General features: G+C 40.8%; 1 pseudogene; it reads right to left on the bottom strand.

Annotated features, from left to right (window-relative positions):
- Positions 1 to 2436: 2436 nt before the first annotated feature.
- On the bottom strand, positions 2437 to 4102 carry LOC150006599 (T-complex protein 1 subunit alpha pseudogene; annotated as a pseudogene).
- Between the last annotated feature and the right edge of the window lie 5804 nt (positions 4103 to 9906).

Here is a 9906-nt window from a genome sequence, read left to right as displayed (position 1 = left end):
TTTCTGCATCTCACCATGTTGGATTCTTCTTTTTTTGTTTCTGTTTTTTGATTTGTCTGTTTTGACTTCCCACCTTTGTGGTATGAGATTCTTTATAGGAGCTCTGGGGGGTTAATTGGTGAAGTCTCTTTGATCTCCTGAGCCTGATGTTCTTGGGATACCCTTTATGTCATTTGTTTATGCTGTCTAGTTATATTTCAGATGCTCTTTGGTGGGATCTTCCCTCTGGCTAGTTGATTGAGAGTCACTCTGTCCACTTTGTCTTGAGTTTTTTTGTGTAAATGCTGTTAAGAACATAAACACACAGCCCAGGCAGGAAACCCACACCCTCAAAAATATCCCCCACTCTCTATCTTACTATCATCAGCAAATGAGCCAGTATTAATATAAATGTAGAGAGGTTAGGGCTTTTATACTATAGGAAGAATAGATAAGAGTTGTTTTTAAAAAGGAAAAATATGATTTTTGAGAAGGGGGTATGATAGATTAATAATAGTTTGAAAGAGGGGATGATAGATTAATAATAGTAGCAAGTAGTGTCGAGACCATGCAAGACAGTAGGTAATATTTACATTGTATGTTAATAATAATAAAAGAAAAGGAGGGGAAAATGCAGAATATAGTAAGAAAGTGAAATTATATAGTATTAGATTTACATAGTAGTTATGTGCTATATAGTTAGTGTGAAAGGTAGGCTAAACAAAACAGACAGACAAATAAATAAAAATTAAAGAGGAAGGATGAGAAGGAGAGACGGTATGAAACAAATTAAAGAGATAGTTTTTAAAAAGTTTTTAAAATAAAAGTAAAAATTAAAATAAAAAATAACAAATTAAAAATATTAAAATATAATAAAATACAAATAAAAAAACTAAAATAGAGATAAAAATTTTTAAAAAAGAAAGTTATTACTCAGTTCAGCCTTTGTGTGCCGTCTTCTTGTTCTGGATCCACAGCTGGTCTAATGAGGTGGGCCAAAGGTTTCTGATCCTGGCGGCAGTGGTGTGTGCCTGCGTGCGGTGTAGTTCATGCACCCAGGTAACACCCGCTTGCCTGCGGTGGCTGGAGCATTCGTTTGGCACGTGTTGGAGCCAGCTGGGGTGCTTGTGTGCACACGCACGTGCGCGGGCATGGTCGCGTGCGCGCTAGCCTCAGGCCTGCTGAGCCATGCCCCGGTAGTCAGTCTTTCGCCCCTTGGGGCGGGGCGCCAGACACTTGTGCATGGTGGAAGTGAGCATCTGTGAGTCTCCACTGCCTGCTGTTCCCACACTGCAGTCACCCGCTGTTCCTGCACCCGTCTGGGTGGGCATGAGTAGAGCTAGCGCAAGTGGTCTGTGCTCCAGACTGGCGCCCACTGGAGCTGGCCAGGGGTGTCTGCACATGGTCTCCTGCATGCCCAGCAGGCCGACCCTGCGCCCATTGGTGCGCTGATCTTATGCTTGTTGGGGTGGGTCTGAGGGGTACCGGGATGCGCACCTAGCGACCTGGCTGAGTGCCTAGCTACCTGGCTGTGCACCTGGGCCAGTGGATGAGGGCCCCTTCCTGTGCGCAACTGCACAACCCAAAGGGAGGGTTGGGGAGTGGGTGAGCGCACTACTGTGCCTGCACTCCTCAAGAATGTCCTCTCACCCCCAACCTTTCCTCCCCTCTCCACAGCACACAAGAGAAAAATATAAAGGAAAATCACATTCTCACATGCACAGCAGTATGCTGTTTCTTATCTCTCAGCTCCAGATGCCACCTGGCCCAATCCTGGCTCTGCCAGTGGGCAGAGACCAGCTCTCCTCCTAATTCCTCTCTGGGGAAGCCTATGGTCACTAAAAAGTCTTTGTGCCCTTCCAGCTGCAGCTTGGGAAGCCAACCCAGTCAGAAATCCCATCTCATCTCTTTTTCCTCCACTATCCTCACCAAACAGGTCGTTCCCAGATGGTTTTCTCTAATCCAGCAGTGCCAAGGCTCAAGTCCTGCCAGTGTCCAGATGCTCACTGAGATGTTCTGTCTTCAATCATTCCAAATTGTGGACGGGTCTCAGGAACCAGAAAACACAGCCTCCCCTCACTCCTCTGTCATCTTTGAACCTCTCGGTCAAAGATTCTTGAAGGAAGGTCTGTTTGGGTATCACCGAAAAGCTTTCTCACTCTTTAGAGAGGACCATAGGAGATAGTTTCTTTTCTCTTCTTTTTTCTCAGACTGAGACCCTTTTTTTTTTTTTTTTTTTTTAACCCTGGAAGCTTCTTTCCTCAAAGAAGTCTGAGGCAAACCTTCAGGAATTACATTCTGTCCCAAGGATATAAGGGGTAAGGTGTTCCTCTTCTGGTGAGAGATGTTACTCATTGTTTCTTTCTCCTTTTATCAAAGATACTTATCAATAAGACTTTTTTAATAAAATCGGTTGTATTTTAATATGTAATATATGAGGTATAAGATAGCTGCATCTTATACTGTTATAAATAAAAGAGAAATAAGATGAGTCATCAGGGATCCTGAGGAAAGAGCATCTTTATAACTTTTGTGCTTATCATCTTTGTTTTCTCAATATAATTTAATAAAATCACCAATTTGAAGAATGGTAATTGCAGTTTCTGTAGCAAATTTCAAACTTAGTTCAAATTCCCCTGCTTGTTTGTTGTCTTAAGCTTTACCACTGACCAGAGATCAAGACTAATCCATTTAAAATTTGTTTGTTCTGGGTTGACTTGAGCTTCGTTGTGAAAAGCTCTTAACTTTGCAACCATATCAGTGGAGTTTGGGGCAGCATTAACTGCCACCATAATGGGAATAATGAAAAGAGATCTTGCAAACTCTGCAATGGTAAACTGTTTCCAAGGTCCCATGCTGGCTGTGTAGTTTTCCAGGTATATGAAAAGGGCTACTTCTACAGCATGCCCACCAGAAACCACAGATTTTGACTCCAAAACTCTTCACTACACAAAGAGTATCATGCAAAGAATGCTCCATCTCATTACACATAAAGTAATTTACCCCACATGAAATAATTGATTCAGATATATGAGCCTTGGAGTTGAGCAGGATCACTTCATCATAATGGACTCACCCCTGAACTATTCTCTTCTGCTCATCCCAACATTGAAGCTTCAAAATTTCTTCATTTTTCAAATTGGCTAAGGTTGACAGAATAGTTGCTGCAGAAGCTTTAGCAATGTGTCTAAGTTCCCATTTTAAAACTCTTTTAACTATAGCCAGTCTCCAAAAAATACTTCAGACACATATCATCAATTCCACCAGTGGTTAGAATAAGGTTGGCACCAATTGCCAGGACCTTCTGGATTCAGTCCTTGGTGATATCCAATTCTCTTTGTCTAATCTGGTCCAGTTTTCCAGGGTCTCTAATAACCACTTAGACACCACATTTCATTTTTGTTTTCTGCAGGCTGAAGTTAAGGCAAGCAATTTTTGCATTAACTATTCTCTTGGGCATGCCGTGGGATCCCACCACACAGTTTAGTGCATAGCCATCTATGAGCATACTCTCCATCTGACTTCCCCCATGGGCATTCAGAATAGTAACAGAATTGACTGGCTAGGGAGGCTGCACTCTTAAATCTGTGTATTTAATTGCAAGTACAGCATCTATTATATTGGCAAAGAAATCACTATTTATTCCAATGATTTTTGGACAACATTGACATCTTAGCAGCATTAATCAGGTAATCTCTTCCAACTTTATCTGTGTTAATGATTAGATTTCCACTGATAAAACACACTATTTCCTTGTAAGCAAGTTGACCGCCATAATAACTGATGTGGGATGAGTTTTCTGTTTGACCAGTTCTCCCACATTGTTTAGTTCTGCTGCAATAACCACAGTGGTAGTTCCTACTCTTACTTCTGTCTTGCAGATCTGCTAGCCCACAAAGAACTTTAGCTGCAGGATGTTCTGCCACTAGTAACTTCAGAATGATTGCACCATCATTAGTAATGCTTGCATCAGCAATATTGTCTACCACCATCTTATCCAAACCAACTGGACAAGAGAACTTCTCACTATATTAGCAATAGAAGTTGCAGCCATAATGTTCTGGGGGTGACTCGCCTTCTTCCTTAGTGCAGAGTCCTTAAATGGGGACAAAGTCCCCTCCATCTCATGGCAGCGTGTACATCGAGTTCCACTCACTCCACACCCTAGCCTTCCCATCCTTAGGCCAGGCTGCAACCACACTAGTGGTGCCTGGATGGAGCCCTGGCAATGTGAGACACCGCGCCGCCTCTGCCCTCCCCTGCTAGGCTCTGGGGCAGTGCAGGAAAGAAAGCGCAATAAGCCTTTTCTTAGTTCCTCCAACTGACAGCTCCCTATTATCTCATTGGCTGGAGCTGGGTCACATGGCCCCTATCAAGCTGCCATGAAAGTGATTTTGTGACTGATGGAAAGGTAGACGTAGACGGAAGAGAGGTCTGAGGACTGCTTTTGAAAGATCAGACTAGTGGGTCCACTGCAGCTTTGCTTCTAAGAGTACATATTTGAAAATATGGTAACGACTTGTTAAAAGTATTTATTTTAAGTGGGTGAGGGTGCTACTACCGAGATAGAAACAACAACAAAAAACTGCAATGTATTAGAAATGAAGCTTAGCTCTGTCAGCACAAAGTGCCTGTCAGCAGAAAGCTGAGACTGTACATGTTGTAGTTAAAACATGGGTAGTTTCTCACTCAGATTCGCTAACAGAACTTTATGTATCTAATTTGCTCAGCATTCATATCTATTCTCAATAAAGTGCCATATATTGAATCACAGATAATCTGAATAAGCACTTATCTCATATTCAAGGAAAAATTGGTATGCAATTTGAAGTAAAAAAAAAAAAAAAAGCAAAGCTTAAATTTGACTAAATTAATTTCTTCTCACTTAACCTGCAAGGCAAGGGTGTACGGGTGCTTTTTTGGAGATACAACTTATCACACAGTGGGCAGGAAACTGTTTTGAAAGGGGTTACTTACAACAGCTAGAAGCAGCAATCAATGGTTCCCCTTCCGCGACCAAGGACTAGCTGCACCATGGCTACTGACTCAACTAAACCATGTCACTTAGCACCATGGAAACTGAGAACATCTAACATGACTAAAGGTCCAGATCTGAGTTAGCTAATTCCTCTTGTGATGTCTCCTGTAATTCAACCAGTATTTGAGTTTATTTTTGAAAACTTGATTTTAGAGGTTTAGAAATCAAGTTGAGAAAATAAGAGGTATTTAATATTGCACTGATGTTTAACAAAGCCTTTAGGAGAATGTTTTTTAATGGTGATTGCTTTCTAGGCCTCAGCTTTAAGCTTTCACTTTTTTTCTGCTCTGTATGTTGCCAGCTCACTTAATCCTTGGTTTGGTAGTATCCATTTCTCTAATTATAAAATTTAAGCAACTCATGTTTTCCCCTTCACTGTGGAAGAGTGAAAGGACTACTTTCAAACCGAGTAGCTGTTTTTAATTTTATTTCTCTCATGTCATTAATGCAGAATATACCAACCCTTCCTCACAGGCTTAATTCTCTGTCTTAGAAATAACCCAGGACAAGAAATGATTCATCACCTGATTGAGTTTCAGATTCTGTTATGATAATATCCAACATTGATCCTGGCAAAAATTTGGATTGCCGGTTATTACTGTCTCTAAATCTATTTAATAACCCAGGAAACAAGGCACGCAGGGTTGATGTCATTTCCATCAAGTAGCAGAGCTAGGATTCACACACAGACAGTCTGAATCCAGAGCCCTTACCCTCAGCCTTTGGTCACTGTGGCCACAAATTAAGACCAATTATAGAAATAGTCTCCAGCATTGCAGGACAATCCTTACTCCACCAAGGACCCAATTCCCACCTCTGCAGCTGTGCCTCTCTCAAGGGCTCTCTGTGTGGTGTCTCAACCATATCCCTCTTGGCCAGTTGTGTAGGGAACAAGTGGTATCATTGGGAAAGTCCTAACCTTGGCCCTGTCAACTTCAGCTCAGCTTTATCTGCTCCCAGAGTCCCTTGAAAGAGGCCCTTTTAAGTCTGGGCTTTGTTTTTTCATCTCTACTTGAGAAATTAAAACACAAGCAGCCATAGCATCCCACACCTGAGCCCTCTTAGCACAGACAGGTTGAAACTTCCTTTTATCTGGAAGGAAAGCAGAAACCAAATGGAGTTTCTTTCCTTCTTGATTTCCTTGGGTTTTAATTTGACAAAAAAAAAGAGAAAGAACTGCAGGGGACAAAGTCATCTTACCAGAGCTCCATCAACTACCGTCTCCTGGGGTCATTCTGATTAATGTCTGTGCTTCCCACTGAGTTCCTGCAATAAGTGTCAAGAAGGTGTTTACTCAAACTTTTACACCCAAAACAATAGGGCATCTCCCATACAGGTTAAACATCTTTTTATTAGTATGCACTCTGCTAGAGAAGACTCCTTGTTTTCTGTTCAATAAGCTCAGTGGGGTCTTGCTATATTCTTCCAGGCTAAATCAGGGGGTCTCAAGGGAGGAAGCATGGGCATCTCGGTCCTGAGCTGAGCTTTAGGCCTGGAGAAGAAAAACAGTGAGATACATATGCCCACAGACTCACCAGCTATGAAGCACATGTCTAGTTTACTTTGAAAACTGAAATATTTTTAAACCAAAACAGTAATATCAAAAGTTCTTTCCCTGAGGAGAGCCATTCATAAAAAACACAGATACATAATTCCTTAAAACTAAAATGTCTACTTTTGTCACATTAAACAATGACCTTGGATCCCAAATTACTTTTTTCCCATTTATGATCTTTCCCCATTTTTCTCCTCTCAACCTCTCCACCTCCTGCATGAACAAACCCTAAGGAATAGAGAACAAAATACCACAAGTTGAAAATATTTTCTCCTATCTGCTTCTCACAGATATGTGTTGGGGAGATTTCTGACCTTTCTGAGGCAGAGGAAGCCAGAGGTCAGAGTGAATTTCCTAAATGTCAGATGCTTTCAAAGTGCTGCCTTGTGTCAGTTTACCCAATGCTTGGAGCGATCTCTAGTCTTTTTTTTTTTTTTGTCTGTTATACATGGCGGCACTTTCTACAGGACCTGCAGTGAAAGACTGGACTATAGCCAAGACTGGTAGAGCTCACTGAATGGCACTAAGGATGCTCCAGAGAGCAGAAACTTCTATGGCTTCCATGGACATAAACGTGTTTCCTTTTAAATATTGATAAGAGTTTAGTTATCATTAATATATGTGAATGGCCACCTGTACTTTTCCAAATATAGAAATGAGTTCAAACCATTAAATCTATTGGATTTGACTTGAAATAAACATGCTAAGAGGGAATGTGCTCAGGAGGAAATTAAGTCTACAAGTGTTTGCTGAAATTTTGTCATTTTCTAAAATGTTTAGGATTGAAAAACATGGATGATATGCAATGGAAAAGAAGGAGGAGGTAGTACTGGAAACTGAGCTGCCAGGGCTGGTCAGACACTGACTTGTAGAGAGGAAAGAGAAGGAGAAAGACCAGACAGGATAATAAGCCCTAACTTGTGTATAGCCCTGGAACCCTGACATAGTTTCCACTACTTTCTTCATCCTTGGCTGTGAAAACTGGTGTCCAGACAAGGGGAGAGCTTGCTGGAAATACTGCCAGCCAAAATTTACTCTTCCCTCTAGAGCTGGAGCTATTCTACTCTAGGTTAGATGACCTCTAGACTTAGCTTCTGAGATGACATTGTAAGGCATACTATGGAGTCAGGACTTGGTCTTAGGTAAGACAAAAGAGTGTGCTGTGCAGTTCTTTGAGATAATTCTAAGGGCACAGTGAGCTGAAGTATGTATTGGGCAGGCTGGTGAGTGTGGAAGTGGATGAAAGCCTATGAAATAAGTCCTATGTAGGAATAATTCATGGCACTCTATTGAGAGACTGAATATATTAGTGCAACTGCCAGACCATATATAAAAACAGAACTCTGACTCATAATCTACAACAACCAGCCCAGGAAACCAATGTATTCTCTTTAGTAACCAACCCAGAAAGCTAGCCTTCTATCTCTAACTCTGACTTTCATTAAGTCAGACCATGATCTCTAACAACATTCCAAAAAACAAAATAATAACTCCAATGGCCAGGACTTGGTTAATAACTGATACCATCCTTAATTTTTGTTTTTACTTCCAACTCAGGGCCGAGAAGAGAAAGCTAACTGTGCACAACTCACCAATTACATGCTATGCCCCTCTTCTAGCCAGTTTGCCTCCAGGTGCCCCACGCCAACAGCCCCTGGTCAGGGCACATTTGAAATGCCCCGGATGTTACTGTTTTCCATCATAAATCTTTCCCATCCCCTGTTGGCTTTTAAGTCTCTGCCAAAACACAGCTGCTAGGAGCAGACTATTGCTGTAACCAGCTCTGAGTAGGAAGTCTTTGCTTCTTCTTGCTTGGTTGATCCATATTTCTACATTGGATATTGTTATTGGTTGTTGGGACAGAGAAAAGCTGCAGGGAGAGGGTGAGGGTGAAACTGCCAAGGAAGGTGACGTCCGGGATTGGCGGTGTCACCACCTGCTCCAGAGAACAAGCAGGAAAAGCAGGTCTGAGGGGAAACTGGACCTAGGTGAGAGTTCAATTGTAAGTTTCTTGGATTCTCTGAGCTTTCTTGTTTCTTTAAGCATGACATATAAAGAAAGGCTCTTTGGTTTTAAAGCTATTATTTAAGCATTTTTTTATTATATATAGGGTCTTGTACTAAGGACCCGTGTACACTTTATCTCATTGAAACTTGAAAACAGATCTCTTAAGTGTAGGTTTTCTTTTCAATGTTTAAAATGAGAAAACCGGAGCTCAAAGAAGCAAAGGATAATGAGTGCAAGGTCACAGTGCTGGTCAGAGCGAGGATTTAAAGTCAAGTGAGACTGACACTCAAACCAACACTTTCGTTACTTCAGTTTCACTTTTGCTTCACTAGCTACATGGGCATGAACTTCTGGAAAATGGAATTGAAGCAAGGAGCTTCGGAGTTAGAAATTTGACTTTGAGAATCACTTCTGCATCCTTAACATCAGCAACCATTCTGTATTCTCATCTGTGGTTGGCATCTCACAAATTTTTTAGAAGTAAAATGATATTTGCATTGGTAATGGCCTCTTTTCAGAATGTCTAGGAAAGGTGGGGCTTCATTACATACACCGCTGGGTTTATATCAGAAGTCCTACTTAGTATTTCCCCTCTGTCATTCTTAACTTAGGAAACGTGAGTGACCTAGTCCACCTCTCAGGTCATGGATTTTTTTCTTTATGCTAAAATTAGAATATAATGCCTTCTTTTCTCTCTGATGAAGTTGTGAGATTCAAATGATCTCATGTATAAGAAAGTACATTGCAAATTCTAAATTGCAATATAAATGAAAGATAGACTCAGATAATTACTATAACTCTAACATTCTTGATTCTGAATATTTGTAAAACAGATATCATATTTTCAGAGAGCATTTCTCAAGTACCTACAGCTCATTTATCTTATCTGCAAAAAAACACATGCATTCCACATGGAATAACAAACTACATGGATCACTTATTCCCCAAATAGAATGTGGAAACTGCCAAGGGACCCAAGTATGGGCTGGCTCTTGTATGTACAATAGTGTGGCCTTAGGCACCCGATCTTTCTGAATAGTAAGTGGAGAGGGGCATCTCTGTCCAGCTGACTTCACAGGACCTCTTGTGAGTTTCCCATGAGGTATACGAGGAAATGCTTTGTTAAGTGTGAATGCCCATACTAATGTGAATAATTATGATGTTGCATTTAAACTGTGCTATTTAAGTGCCACTTACTATTTTTTTGTGGTTTTATTATAGTTGAAGATCATAATGGATTTCAGCAACTAACTATATATATATATATATATATATATATATATATATATATATATATATATGAGATCTTTTACCACCACACAAACTC

This window comes from Furipterus horrens, unplaced genomic scaffold (assembly GCF_987537825.1).
Source record: "Furipterus horrens unplaced genomic scaffold, mFurHor1.1.pri manual_scaffold_6, whole genome shotgun sequence".
Taxonomy (NCBI): domain Eukaryota; kingdom Metazoa; phylum Chordata; class Mammalia; order Chiroptera; family Furipteridae; genus Furipterus; species Furipterus horrens.
The sequence above is the reverse complement of the archived record's forward strand: the minus strand, read 5'-3'. Positions and strand labels throughout refer to the sequence as shown.